The sequence below is a fragment of the Rhyacophila brunnea genome, unplaced genomic scaffold, assembly GCF_057557595.1.
Source record: "Rhyacophila brunnea isolate RB1 unplaced genomic scaffold, BYU_Rbru_1.0 scaffold_9, whole genome shotgun sequence".
Lineage (NCBI taxonomy): Eukaryota > Metazoa > Arthropoda > Insecta > Trichoptera > Rhyacophilidae > Rhyacophila > Rhyacophila brunnea.
Window position 1 is genome coordinate 38557044 of NW_028233361.1, and position 16001 is coordinate 38573044.

The window sequence follows — 16001 nt, forward strand, 5'->3', positions numbered from 1 at the left end:
ATACGAGAGTGCATGAGAATAAATTCACTTCCTTGTGCCAAACACCTTCGGCATGATGACAGAACCAATTTGTTATAACGCACGGACAAAGTTTATTTATAGCCAATATAATTTGCACAAAATATCATCGGTAGGAATTATAATTGAAAGAGCAATGCCTATTTTTAAATCAATGCAAACAAAATTCGCCAGACGTTTAATTTATAAATTTGTACTACATGATTAATTAACACATTTGAGAGTTATACAACTTATATGGTACCAGAAAGTTTGGTCTAGCTATCTATAACTAGTTTGAACCATACCACGCAATTTTGTAACATTTTTTGTATAGTGAAATTGGTATCCATATAAAAAATTATATTCTATACATAACTTTGAAAAATCTCAGAAAAATACCTAAATACATAAGAAAAAATCCTAGAAAACTTCAAACTCACTTCTTTCAATATCCGCGTTAGTGCTCACATCCATTAAGCTACCAATCCAATTATGACTCAAGATATCATAACCAAGATGTTTAAAATTCCGCCAATGGAAGAGCGACCATCTTTTGGAATTAATCAAGGTAAATTTGTTATATCGTGCATAAAAATTACGTATTTTCATTGATAAGATCCTTTCTGGTAAGTATTATTCTTAAATCTTATGTACCTTAATTAATATTCTGTAGGTTGGCGCATTGAAATATAGCATGTTGTATGTATGCATAATGCAATTCTTTGTGATTGTTTATCAAAATATGCAAATTTATGATAGTTCAGTTTATTTGACTAATAATTGACACACATTGACATTGGGAACTGAAATACATAACGGGTAAGGCGATAGCAGGTAACCGACTCGAGTAAGGAAGAATCCGGGCTAAACTTTTACACGTGTCAATAATACGTTTTACATCGAATACTGAAAGCTGCTCTTGGTTTATGCATTTACGCTCATTTAATGTTGGTGTATTACACACACTATTGCACGTGCATAATGCGTGCTTCATTTTCGTAGGACACTCACACATTCAAAATCCTGCTTCACCATGCGGCGTATTGAATATGGCCTATCGGTATTCTATTTATTATTTGTTCTGTGGTCTGTTCTTTTACAGACAATCAGGAATCTTATAATGAAATAACTTCATCCGCGTGAAATTTATGGATACACATAGTAGGCAGATACGATGCAATGAAGAAATTCGGTTTAAATATAATTTATCCACTTTAATAGACAATAGTTGGATCTAGACGTGCCGTTTCACCTCACCGTTCTACTGCTGCTAATGTCATGAGTTGTTGAAAACACGTTTTTGAGAAGTTTATATCTTGTAACATTGAAACCTTTTGAGATATCATGACAAAACTACGAAACTGGCACCAACGTGCAAGACGTGTAGTGCATGTTTCATCAATATTATAGATCCACTAATTTTAGAGTTGTAGTGGAAACAAAAAACAAAAAGGCCAAAATTTTAAAAACTATATTTTATCTTCATGGAAATAGTTAAAACGTTGATCAAACAGTATATTTTTTGAAATCACAGACATTTTATTATTATAAAAAGTATAGATGGTTATTTATCTTTCAACACTCCATTTCTTCCAGGTCTCCTTCAGGTCTTTGCTTAGGATCAAACAAAGGCTTAGGGGTACTAATACTCTGCTACTACTCCACTGTGGGTGTATAACAAAGAATTTTGACTATAGATAGGAGTCTTATATGTATTCCGTATTAAGAATTAATAAGGCATTTCGATTATCGAATCAAGCAATTGTATGTATGGTCGCATTGGCAACAAGTTCATAATTTTCTTCTATTGGCAGCTCCAAAAACAAAATGGCAGCTCGAATTGGTATGAAGTCTGTTGCTTTGTTTACATCTGTGCATTTCTCAGTGTTTTACGTGATTATTCATCTTAATAATAATGCAGTCTACGTAAAATTAATGAGAAAATATCTTTCCACAGGTATTAATAGGTAAATTTTATATTCAAACATCTGCATTGATATGGCAATATGTGAGATGCATGAAATATGAAATTAAAGTCAAATTTAATTATACACTATCCAATCCTACGGATTTAAGTATTCAAGAGGTTTTTTATACAATACCTGCATATAGAATTATGTAAGTATGTAATTAAATAATTGGGTGAATATGAAACTATAGTGAAATATAACAGTAAAAGTGTAAAATTCTCTTCAAATGAACCTCCATTGCGGCCTCCATTGCCGAATCCTGCAGCGCATTTTCACTCGACGCCATTTTGGAATGAATTGAGTATTTCACTTTCAGTGACAACACGTATAAACAAAAAATGAACGCCTGCATTTAATTCACTGCGGATGATCATCCGCACTCGTCTAAATGAGCCTTAGCTTAATCAGAAGACCAGTGGTCATTTAATTTTGCTTCAATTTCATAAATTTAGGCTCCCTCTCTATAGAAGGATTTTTTTTAAATATTTGTAATGTACAACATGTTTTGATATTCCGTGTGAGTAAATAACACAAACATCCAATTAGATTGTCATTAATATTTAACGTATTAAACCTATATAAACATTGTAAAAGCGTATGCATTCGCTACGTCCACAGATGTGAACAATAATAGCCGTGATAACAAACGACTGCCAAGGTAATGCCGTTCTCTGTAATTTAACGTGAAACATCTTTATGAGAAACGATTCAACGGTGTGTTTGAACAACGATTAGTGGAAAAGTGAAACACCCGCTACACAAAACGTAATAAAGATATTAAGTATGTGCGCCATTAAGAAAAATCAGGGTACTGTAATTGGTTACCAAGCTATAAACTGTAACAATCACAGCTGGTAAAGAATTAAAAATAAAATAATGTATCAGCGGCGAGGGGTGGAGGTAGGCTGTTAAGATTTGACATAAATAGTGTACACTAAACTTTGTCAGTCATACTTATTTGTTTTCATTGAACTAGGAATACGATTCGCAGATGGTGCTGGTTAGTTTTTTTTTCCGACCATGTCCGATCCTAATAGGATCATATGGGCCTCCACAGGGTAGAGGTTTGTATTAACAGATTTTGTTTTTTACGATGTCAGCCACTTGCTCAACCTATTAGGTCCATACCCTGACTCACACAAATTGTAAAACAATGTGTACTTGCCAGACCCAGGATTCGAACCTGAGACCCACGGCGTGATAGTCCAACGCTTAAGCCGCGCAAATAAACCCTGCCTAATCCATCTAAATAACAGGTAGTAGGGGCATGTCATCATCGAGTGTTTGTATTAGCTCTGATGTGATGACTACGTACCTACGTTAAATGTATCGTGGTCTTATTAATATGAAACATATGACATCAGAGGTTTCTATAATTAAATTTGTACATTAGTCACCAAGTGATCCAGCAATGCAAATTTACAAACGAGAGTCAAAGTACCTACGTATTCAGATCAAAGAGCTTGAAAAATATAGAATTTCAAAGCGCTTTACATTCTTAAAAAGTTATCTTAAGTACATTGTAAGGCTTATGTCATATAATATATACTTATATAATACAAGCTTATTAAAAGAATCTGTAATATTTAGATATCTTAGAGCAGTGGTGCACAACCTGCGGCCCACGGACTAAATAAAATATTCCAAAATTTTAGTTTTCAGTGAAACAAGGCATTATGCTTTCCGTTGATAATAACTTTTGTGCTTCAATAGATGCCACTGATAGACGATCGGTGCAACGATTATTGTAAACCATTAGATGCTGGATGGTGTCTCTCCTCGCAAAACATGTGTGTATTTGGCCACGATAACACATTTATTGCATATTATACACCAGCAAAATCTGGTATAAAAAGATCTAACTTTCCTCTTTTAGAGTTAACCGGTTCTATGCCTTCAGCGAGTTTTCTCGCTTTATGAGGCCATGATACCCGTTACACCCACGATGGCCGCGCGGCTTAAACGTTGGCCTATTGCGTTGTGGGTCCCAGGTTCGAATCCTGGGTCTGGCAAGTACACATATTACTTTTTCAATTTGTGTGACATCTGCTTGAATAATTATGAAAATACTAAGCCACAAATTATCAGTATTACAGCGATTTTATTGAGAGCTTAGTTCTACATTCAAAGTGTGTCGTTAAAAATCTGCGGCATGTCTGATACTGCCGTAGTAATATCGTGAGGCATAGAAAAGGTTAAGGGAATATCAAAATGTACCTTGCAGACAATGTAATGTCCATTGGTACCAGAATGAACTGTCAGCGATCTCACCAGTGTTGACACTGAGTTTCAAATATGTACATAATGCACGATGACGGAGAGTGACCGCCGACCGACCAGAGTATCTGCTGTTTTCTATTTAATTTGAAATACAGTTTAAACTCAACAGATAATTTATTAGAATACATTTACTCATTAAGACTTTTTGCTAGTATAGTCTGTTTTAATTATGAAAATGGCATGAGACATTGAAGGATTTGTCAATAGTCCATAATCTGAACATCTTACTTCAGATAGATTCCAATGAATTAAATAATTCAATATGCGGCTTTATAGCCCGTTTACATGTGCACGGATTTACTGGTGGCAGTACAATACTGCCCTGTTAAGTAGAAACAACATCTTTTTTCTTTAAAATGCAAATATAAACACGTATTATTGTGCAAGTTGCAACTTGTATGACATTTGCGCATGCGGATTAGAACGATTGTGACGAACCTGCGGGAAAAAAATACGAACTACACTGCGTAGAACAATCTGATGTTCACCGATTTTCACAACCTGTCTGAATCCGTCAAATAGAACCACGCAACGACAACAAACACGTCTTGCTTACGTTTGAAGAATGAGATTGGCGAGACAATTTTTGTGTGTTAACAGTTATTGTCGCGATAGTTTAATTTATATACTATTATTGCCAGTAAACTCATAAACGTGTACGGTTCTATTAAGCTTTACGGCCACTGAATAAATCTGCTCTACTGATAAAAACATTGTTCATCACTGACTTAGATGATAATCGAGAAATTTATAAGTTTAGACATGGAGCTACGAAAGATATGATATCATCTTTAGAATTTATTATTGATAAAAATGATTGCCACCAAAGAGGATTGAATGAAGTTTAAATGTGCCGTAAGTGTGCTTTATTGTTTTGATAAGGCTATATAAATATACAGTTTGAGATAAACCAAATCGTAATCAACTATAAACCGAACCTATGTTACTTACTCACTCTAACGATAATAAATTAATACATTTTAGGTAATCTACTCATTTTTATATTGTTTACAGCTAGCTTATAGTTAAAATGCAGTAAGTCGACCGCTTAGTGATTAGATCAGTGATTCTCAAATAGTTCTTCGAGAATTCTCAGAAGCTCGAACTATTTTGAAGCGAAGATGTGCACTTATCCAGTGTAGACAATAAATAATAAGTAGGTATGTGCGTATTCTTTCATTATTTTTGTATGAAAATTATTAGTAAATTAACAATCACTAACAGCAGCAGTAACGTCTTGAGTAGGCAGATCATGCGTTGCATATAGGCAGCAAATTAAAGAATGAATAAAAATAATATAACTATTATAGTAAGTAGTAGATTTCGTGGAGATGGCAGATAACGACTGGACAAATGCTTTCATACAGCGGTCGGCATACACAGCAGCGGAAGACACAGCATAATAATATGAAACAGTTAAATATACACTTACCACATAAGCGTGAAGTTCGATAGTTTTGACAGAAAATATGACGTAGTTAGAGCGACGCTGAACGAGAGGAAACGATGCAATAAGCTACATGTAAGAGCAATAAGGAATTTTACGGGAAATATAATTAAATTTATACCTACCGGAATATACGACAAAAACACATTTCCAATTGTTAACAATCAATGTAATTAAAAAGTAACAGAAGAATTTGGAATGATTGTAAGGTAAGTAAGAAAGTGCTCATTATTTATAACGTATACGCCGATGATGCTGTCCTATTCGACAACTCAATCGAGGGCATTCAAGAGACAATCGACAGGTTGCATAACAACTCCTCTCGCGTTGGTTTGAAAATCAACGCGAAGAAAACCAACGTCTTGTGCAATAGCACCTGTCCTGGTCCAGATTTCCCTCTGATTAGCGATGGACAAAACATCGAGAGCGTCGACAGCTTCAAGTACCTGGGGGTACACATCATGGGAGATGGCATTTTGCAGAAAGAGCTCGCTATCCGAATGGGAATGGCTGGAGCAACATTCAACTCGATGCGAAATGTCTGGGACTCACGATTGTACTCGGTCAAAACCAAATGCCGCATATTCGACGCTTGCATTCTGACGGTGCTGCTTTACGGTAGCGAATCATGGCACCTTACAAAGGCTCAGAGCAACCGTATACTGAGCTTCGAAAACAGATGTTTGCGACGAATATTGGGTGTGCAGTGGTATGACTTTAAGAGCAACGAGGAGATAAGAGGACGCACCAAGCAGCCTCTCATCACGCTGAAAGTGAAGAGGCGACGTTGGACCTGGCTCGGCCACGTGCTGCGGATGCCAGAAGAGAACTTTAACCTGGCTTGCCTTTTCTTCAAGCCGACCGGATTCCGGCGACCTGGAAGGCCGCTAAATACAATCTACAGAGTGTATACGGCAGAGCTACGGGATGCTGGTTTGACCTGGAACGAAGCAAAAAGACTGGCGAGCGACAGGGATTCTTGGAGGCGCCGCGTGGTGTCCATATGCTCCAGTTAAGAAGATTTATGACATTCCAAAATTATTATTGGATAGTTCGTAAGAATTATTGTCATTGGAGTGCGGAAATTTCTATGTATTGACTAAGGCGGAGAAGCGATGACATGTTGAGAGATCATGACTCCAGTAGCTGGACAGAGGGAACCTCTACACACTCAGTGACTGACGTTCCAAGTCAAAGGATAGGAGATAATGCATAAAATCAAAATGACGGTTAGTGGTGCCATTAATAACAATAAAAATAATCTTCCAAACCAGCGCCATATCTTAACTAAGTATGAAAGAAATTCTCATTATTGATGACTATCTAACGAACAAAGGATAAATTGTGAGAGTGAAGAGATGTAAGATTGAGATATCAAACAAAGATAAATAAAACATTGTGGGTAAATTTTGTAAGTACATAATTTAATTTGTATTGAACTGTGACCTATACAAATTTGAATGTCTCGTGCATTTCATTTTGTGGCAACGTTCCAAAAAATGCAATCTTGTTTCCTTTCAATAGCAATGCCGAATGATTGGCTACAGGGTTACTGAACCATAGCTATTACAAATAAGGGTTATAATATCCTGTATCGGTTGACGTGCAGCCTCATGGTGAAGAGGGTTCAGAAGAAATTGGTAAGACTACATTACTTTAAGCTGTTGAGGATACCATTAATTTATATATCGTTAATTTTGTGAAATTTAAATGTAATACAGTTTAATAAAAAAATATATGTACAGGCGGTCCTCGACTTTCATACGTTCTACTTTCGTACAATTCGCTATTTTTGACGATAATGCAAAAATTGTACGCTTCGATGCAGTTGCTCCTTTTTACTCCGCTAACAAATTTATAAACATGTATTTGTATGTACCAAATGTTTACAAAACTCTCTGGGAAGAAGGCGTTGGGCATTTTCCATGTGTTTCTTATAGCCCGTTTACACATGCATAGATTTACTGCTGGCAGTATATATTATCGCAGCCATAACAAGAAAATGAAAAAACACGTATAATCGTGCAGGTTGCAAGACTGGACACATGGATCAAAAAGTTCAGTGGTTTCCTAGTAGTTGTAACTTGAACAATATTTGCGCATGCACATTAGAAATATAGTGACAAACCTGACAGAAACACTACAAACTACACCGCACATAGCATTTTAACGTTTACCGATTTTTACAACCTGTCTTAATCTTGTCGGATACCACAACACAACGGCAACAAACGCGTTCGATAACACGAGAATGAGATTGGCGAGACAGTCAGTAATTTTGCGTATAAGCAGTTATTATAGTTTAATTTATACACTATTGGTGCCAGCAAACAGTACAGGCGCTATTAGAGGGATTTTTTTAATTGAATAAGTATACTTTGCAATTTACATAGAGAAAAATGTTGATTATCTATGCCTGCTCAATGTGATATTACATTTAGTTGATATTGAAATCGCGAAGGTATCAACTAACTATTTTTATCTACAAATTGAATAGACAAGGGTATTGGTTAATAATATTTTATATGTGATCACATAAAACCATAGCCATTATTAAATCCTTTGAAACAATACATTTTGTAATTACTTAAGTACTTTTTGACCCTTTCGCAGCAATCTATGAACTTTTAATATTAATTAAGATAGAAATTCAATAATTTTCTACTTCATTTGGAATTACAAGGCTATCTGAGGACAAGCGATAAATTTACGGTGAGCAGTTTGCAAATCGCATACAAATTTTTGATACTTTCATAGCAGTATGTGATTTCTATGTGTCTTTGAAGTGACAGTTAGGTATTGTACAGCGCAATTTCGCTGGTAGAGTGAATCTGGCTGACGTGGAATGAAAAACACTATTACAGGCAATTCGAAAACCGAAAACATCAATGGACGATTTTGTCCATAGAAAATATGAAATTTTTCGACAACACACAATTACTGGACGAGATGGTACTTGAAGAGATGGATAAAGGTAGGCGAAGTGGACGAGAGGGATGAGGTGTATTGCTTTGATTTTGAGTCAGCTGACCCACCATGTATGCGGAGAACTCTAGTGGAAGTAAAGACGGGATGATTTACATTTACAGTGACATTGTGAATTCTGTGCATTGCCATACGTTGATGATATTGATAATTTCATATCTATCATAATATGTGCTAGCCACAATCATTTTTTGTAGCAAAAATTATTGCCTGATAATCTTATAAAAACGACATGTTGATTGGTGTGGAGGAATAAAACAATTTACACTATTTCTGATACTTTTAAATGCTTGTAGTACTTACTAATATATACTTATTTAGTCAAAGCAAACGTGAAATAGGTATTTTATACTGAGCCTTCGGAATATACAATGACTATCGGTAGATATCAAATGATAATCCAATTAAGTAATAGTAGACACTTAAAACTAGTATCGAAAAAGATTAAAATAAGAATAAAATAAACATATACAATCCATTTAGTGATATGGGTCTGACATATATATATATAACAATTACTTAGTTTACCTAGATACGTATAGATATGAATATTGTAATAAGAAAATAAGTAAGCCATTAGATGATTTAAACAAATAGACACGCTTCATATTATCGACCGAGGGTAATTGATGAAATTTAAATTCTAATTGATTTTAATCCCATTAAGTCACTTTTAAAATATCATCTGGTGAGAATGAATGGTTAGACATTTTAATACTTGTACGGAAACATGCGCATGTAAAGGCCTAATAATATTGGCAGACTCGCAGACCCGACCAGATTCAACCGTCGTCGTGAGCAATCGTAGACTTTAAATAGTAATTACACGGAACGATTCAGCTACCAACTCGATCGTGTTGACGCTTGATTTGATTGGCTCATAATATACGCTCGGTTGCAAACCAGTGATCGTGATCAGCTTGGTGGCACCACTAAGCAGTCTTCCATCATCCATCATCCACTTTAAATGCCAATAGGATCTATTGGGAGATGATACTTATTTAGATAAGTAATGAGATGCTGATTGTATTTACTAGGATATTATTATTATTTTCTATTATTACTGTCTATTAAAATGATGAAAAAAGTTAGGCAAGCAGTCTTCACTATGTAGAAGTCAAATTTGTGTTGTTATGTCAAATGCAAGCCAGGACACGCCACGTTTGGCCATACTTGGAAGCTCAAGGTTAATTTGAATATTTTCATACGGGTGAATCGTGCCCAAAAAATAGGAATTGTTCCAATAAGACTGGCAAAGTTTAGTGTGCACTATTTTTGACAAATCTCCACAGCCTGCCAACTGCCAAAAATATAGAACAAAAGATATTTTACAATTTCTGAAAAATTACAAAAAGGTTTGCCGAATATATTACACAATATAATAATATATTTAAACATAATTAAACCCAAGTACTTAGGTATGTACACAAAAGAATAATAAATCGTAAAAGGTGCTATAGCCACAGACATCTTTTTTAATTGGCTTTACAATCCGATGTGGATCTTCGCCGCTTCTCGGAGAGGTTTCATAGTAGATATCTTTATATACGAGAAATGGATGTCAGCAACTTGCTCAACCTATTGGGTCCAAGCATACGTTAAAAAAACATGATTTTACTACATCCGGGATTCGAACCTTAGATCCATGACTTTATAAGCTACTGTTACCAATAATAGACTTATACAATATAGTACTCTCTCAGTATTCCGCCACCCCATAAACCAGACAAGTGTCCAATTAGTGAAAGCGGCGGATTATAGTGAATACATACAAAATATGGTAAAAATTAAAACAGGTAAGTATTTCGTAAGAAATTTGTAAGTACTAGCAAATAACGGTTTTATTTATAATCAAAATCAAGTATTTACTAAATTATCCATATTTATAAACTAAGTTTATTAACTAAATATTAAACAGTAAATCACTTGACACAACCAGTTGTTCAGTAAGGCAGATATTGTTGAATGGCTTAGGATTCCTGGCTTTCCCTATGACCAAAAGCTTCAGTTTGTGTCCCGGTTGCATTGGAGCACGGCATAATTGTGATGCGGTTCTTGGGCACTTTCCTCCCTGGTACATTACTTTCTTCGCGATGAACGTACATTTTACGAAGGAGATGTTTCCAAAATAAGCCCGTCTCATCTGCGTTGTATACTTGTACGCGGCGGACTACTGAATTAGACAATCGAATACTGGCGAATTATAGAGCTTGATTTTGTGCTTTCAACTAGTAAAAATAACGGCGGATTATAGTAGTTGTCGGATAATCGAGCGGCGGATTACTGAGAGTGTACTGTATATGATTTCTAGGATGAAGGCATAATAATGACATATGTATTAGTGTTTGGGGTTTGTTTATACTTTAATAATTAAAATCACGGATTCAGCAGGGAAATTAAATATTAAGTATCATTCGCTTTTCACACGAGATACAGATATTGAGTGAAGTAAAAATTAATATCAATATTTGTTGGGCACTCGCACATTGGCGAGAAAACGTGGCAGATTAGATTTGGACGCGATGTTCAAGGCTCGAGGGCTCGTTCCCGACTGGCTAATACCTACCCTCTATCCTTCAGCCACGCAGAGACAAGCAAGGGTACTTTTTTCACTTATTTGTTTCGCTGTGCATCCCGGTCTAGCATTCCTCTATCGTCTCATATAAAGTTATAAATATTATTATGTAAGAGTTCTTTTCTACCTAACTCGTTACGGATTACGTAATTACTATGGATGGGGGATTTATTGTAATATTTGGTATCAGTATACATCTGTCCTACAAAGTCGACAGATTGTTCAGACTTAACTCATTGGACACTAAAGACGCACCTAGCGCGTAACGATTAGGTGGCCATTAGATGTAATTAGCATGCTATTTAAATATGGTAATTAATTAGTAATTATCTAGTCAGCAGTCAATGTGATACAAATATACCCTAGATCCTTAATTTTCGACTTTTACATGGCACAGCAGAGAATGCAGGATATTATAGTAGGTATTTCCAATTGTGATTACAACTAATAAAGGTCATTAGATATTTAAATTAAAAAAATAAATGAAAAAGTATCCTAAATATTACTTAATATAATAAAGGCATTTTGGTACAAGTCGGTTATGGGGAAGCCAGGCGGGAACCGTGCTAATTGTCATAACCGATTTTGGCAAAATTCACGAATTTAGGTTAGGTTAGGTTTTCATTAATGAAAATGAAAACCTAACCTAACTTAACCTAACCTAACAAATAATCCAGTATATCAGCTATTTTCAAAATGTGTTTGCCGCTGGCTTCCCCATAACCGACCTGTACCGGCATTTTTTTTTTTAATAATAAGGAGAATTAAGAACAATTGAAGGAGGCAATAACTATGTTTAATCAAATCGCTTCGGATATTTATATATTCCACTTACGTGAGGGTGAATTTAGGTGGACGTTGTTTTATGAGTTTTTAAGATAGGGTCTATCAACCTAGTTCACTCTGTGTGCTTCCATGTACCTATTATTCTAATGTATTTAAATTCAAATTCCATCAAGTACCCTCGGTCTATAGTATTAAAATAATAACATACGGTTCTTGTCTGTTTCGTGGAACCCAGTGGCAAACAAATTTTGAAAATAGCCGATATACTCTATTATTTGTTAAGTAAGGTAAGGTTAACATTCTTGAATTCATGAATTTTGCTGAAACTGCCTATGAAAATTGCCGCTGTTCCCGTCTGGCTTACAGTAAACAGACTTGTACCTAACATACGTTTTATTTTTATTATTTTAATGTTTACTCAAATTAACCTGTATTTTTATTGCAACATTGTTAACACTTAGGCCCTCCTCCCATGGAGCAACTGAAATCTGACGGAACTGAAACTAAAATTCCAACCAGTATCTAGCTAATGTATTTCAATGGCGGCTTGCTGACAGCGAGACTGGAATCTCTCAGTTTCAAAACGGTCGCGAAGAGACGCGATATGCTAGTCGCGCGGTCTCTCAAGTTTCCAGTCACCGTAAAACAGTGGTATTATGTCAGTAGATTCGATGAAAAATCATATTTTCTTACCAAAATTGGTAGCACTGTGTAACAGGCGTCATGCTATAAAGACCATTACAACCCAAGACGTCAAAAGTACAAGATCAGCAAAATTGAAATAACCTAATTGTATTCGAGTAAACGCAGCAGCGTGCGTGTTGTCAGTTTTTATACAAAACAGCTGATGATCCAGTTTGACAGTTTGAGGTTATGCGATTATTATTTCAAGTGGTTTCAGTAGCGCCGTGTGCGAAGCATTACATTGGTCAGTTTATGAGTTCCATCACCAACCAGTTCCCTCAGATTTCAGTTGCGCCGTGGGAGGAGGGCCTTACTTGATGTCATGTCATGAACACTTTGAATTTATAATTTGTCATGTTCATTCTATGTAAAATAAATATATTTGAATATCTACCTACATAATATTATTAGGTAGGTAAGCACCGTACCTACCTACCAATCTATGGAAATATTCTAAATCAATATTAATTTATTGATGAAATCTTTAACTTAAAAATAATAGAGGAATGAGTTTCGTCCACATAATAATATGTATGTCAATTTTGAATTTTAAGCTGAGGAGTAACTTCAGGTATAACATAACCTCAAACTAATAAAACATTCGATTTTAATAAATCAAATGTAAGAAATAACCTTAAAATAGTTATTACTGGGAAATAGAATCATAAATTGGGTGATGAATGGTAAATTTTTACAATGATTTGATGTTATCTTTTACCAATAAAATAATGTAAAAAATCATTTGGCAATTACTTGCAGGTAAAAATTATGACAGCAAAAATGTAGGTGAAACACCGATACGATATCCACTGATAAGATCAAAAGACATTTTTCGATAAAATATTACCCGGAAACTGTACTTCTTCCAATAAATCTTTGCAAAACGATCGTTAATTAATACAGTCATCACATCTTATTGAAGAGAGAATGCTATTACTTAGAAAGTTTGAAAAAATATCAAGTGAGATTACGATGATTTGACAGCAACATTTATAGTACAACATAAATACGAGATGAATAGCTAATATGATGTGTAAAAATTTATATAAACGAAACACTACAACTAGATTGATAAGGATTGTGAATGTATTCTGGGTATTCGGTTTAAGAATGTCACAGATAAAAAATGATAGCTTACCACCCAACACCTATGAATGTATCCTTTTTGCACCTCAGGTTTACAAAGTAGCATGATGTTAGGTCGTGTTTTTTGTTTGCACGAAAGCCTTCGAGACGTTTATTTAATGCACCAGTTTCATTATAATTTTAAGTACACTGACATCACTATTTTTTTAACATCTTTCACTGCACAACGTAAACAAGGGGCAGCAGAGAAATTTATCCCGTTCAAGTTCATTGGTTTAAAAGGTGTTCGGTGTGACCATATGACGGACTGGTTAACATGTCACAAAGTTATCAGGTGACTTAAAATTGTCTTCCGCATTTTTTTTTACCGTAAATTTTGAGGAAGCCATAATATTTAAAAATACAAATGATAATATCTGGAGTAAGATATAAAAATACAATGTTTTTGTGAAAATAGCATGGTACCTGTAAATATTTTTAAGTAGACATAAAAATGGAATTAAAAAATAAAGGTAGGTAGGTACCTATCTAAAATAGTTTGACAGATGAAATTGACTCGTTAATTTTTAATGATTTCGCAATGCATCCAATAAAATACACCTGATAAATGGTTTAACTACATCTTAACGAAAAATTAGTACTTATTTTAAAATTTCGAATTTGGATGTAACTAGGACTATTTTAAAACACCCACGGTGGTCGCGCGGCTTAAGCGTTAGCCTGTAGCCGTGGGTCCCAGGTTCGAATCCTGGGTCTGGCAAGTACACATATTGTTTTTCAATTTTGTGTGTCAGGGTATGGACCTAATAGGTTGAGCAAGTGGCTGATATCCATTTCTCGTAAAAAAAAATCTGCCAATACAAACCTCCATCCTGTGGAGGCCCATATGATCCTATCAGGATCGAATATGGTCGAAAAGGATTATTTTTATATTAATATAAAAAAATTACGAAAGAAATAAATTTGAAACATGGGAAAACCAAAAAGATTGAAGACCGTTGAGGAGTCCAATCTCTTTGGGGAAAACACTTTCATCAATAAAATTGCTATTCTCACAATATTGCTGGAGTATACTGGTAACTCTTTAGCTATTTCAGTGGTGCCAACCATTATATTAGTCTATGGTATGGTACCAACCATCATATTATTATTAAACTGAAAATACACTCTATGACGGTCGGGCATATATATGCCAAGAGCGTGTTAGTGTCTATGATCATATTTATGCCTTTCCGTTTACACATAAGCGAATATATTTAAAAAAAAATCTATGACAGAGGCGTGATCATAGAAACTATGACACCCGTATATGTAAATCCGTTTACATACGATGCCGTAAAATCTATTGTGTCACATATTTGCCATTGATAAATACTACCAGCGTTTGACAGACATTATGGTTGGTACATCTTCGAAAAATATATTAGTCTATGAGTATTCGCGAACGTCAATCTGTCAAATGAAAATCGAAATATGAATAGTGTTGCCAACCGTACTATAATTATAGTATTTGTACTATAATTTTGGTCCGCGTACTATGTACAATATAAAACAGGTATAGTACGCCCAAAATACTATAATTTTGAGTATCGGAAAAAATATGTAAAAATTACTAAAATTTCGACATATTTATCCGTTAAATAAATTGTTGCAAAGTACTATAATTTCGCAAAATAAGAAGATTTGGTGAACTTGGAAAAAAAATGCTCGAAAAATGAAATTTCTTGAATTCTTCGGTAAGCATTTTTGGCTGGAAGAGGTACTTAAATAAAAAGGGGTCTCGGAGTTTCTCAAATTCTCCGTTATTTTTTTTTTCTGAGAAACAAAAAACCTATACATTTTCAACAGATGACAACGCGTAGGTACTATATGTTTTCCCCAATACTATAATTTTAGGCTCTGTACTATAATTGCACTTTGAAAAGATGGCAACACTGAATATGATCGAAATACATCAGTTGCATATCAGTTGGCTTGCTAGTTTGTAGGTAGTGAGATTTGAAATAACCTATACTTATTAACTATTTGTTGCATATATCATGTGAATTTATTTATTAGCGGTTTATAATAATTGAAGACAATAATAATAATTATTATGTTTCATCACAAAAGCTAATATCACGTTTCAGTTAAACCATTAAAAAGGCTATGTTTTACGAAAATGGGCCAACGGCGGTTTGCTAAATTT

The 16001-nt window shown here is 34.8% G+C and overlaps 1 protein-coding gene across 2 annotated transcripts in view; it reads right to left on the reverse strand.

The window, feature by feature from the left end:
* The window catches only part of MYPT-75D (Myosin phosphatase targeting subunit 75D), a 63202-nt gene extending 49120 nt beyond the window's left edge, over positions 1-14082 (reverse strand). For both annotated transcript variants that reach the window (XM_085959688.1, XM_085959687.1), the window contains exon 1: positions 13866-14082. The gene's annotated coding sequence lies outside the window, so the exon portion shown is untranslated. The remainder of the gene's footprint in view (positions 1-13865) is intronic.
* Between the last annotated feature and the right edge of the window lie 1919 nt (positions 14083-16001).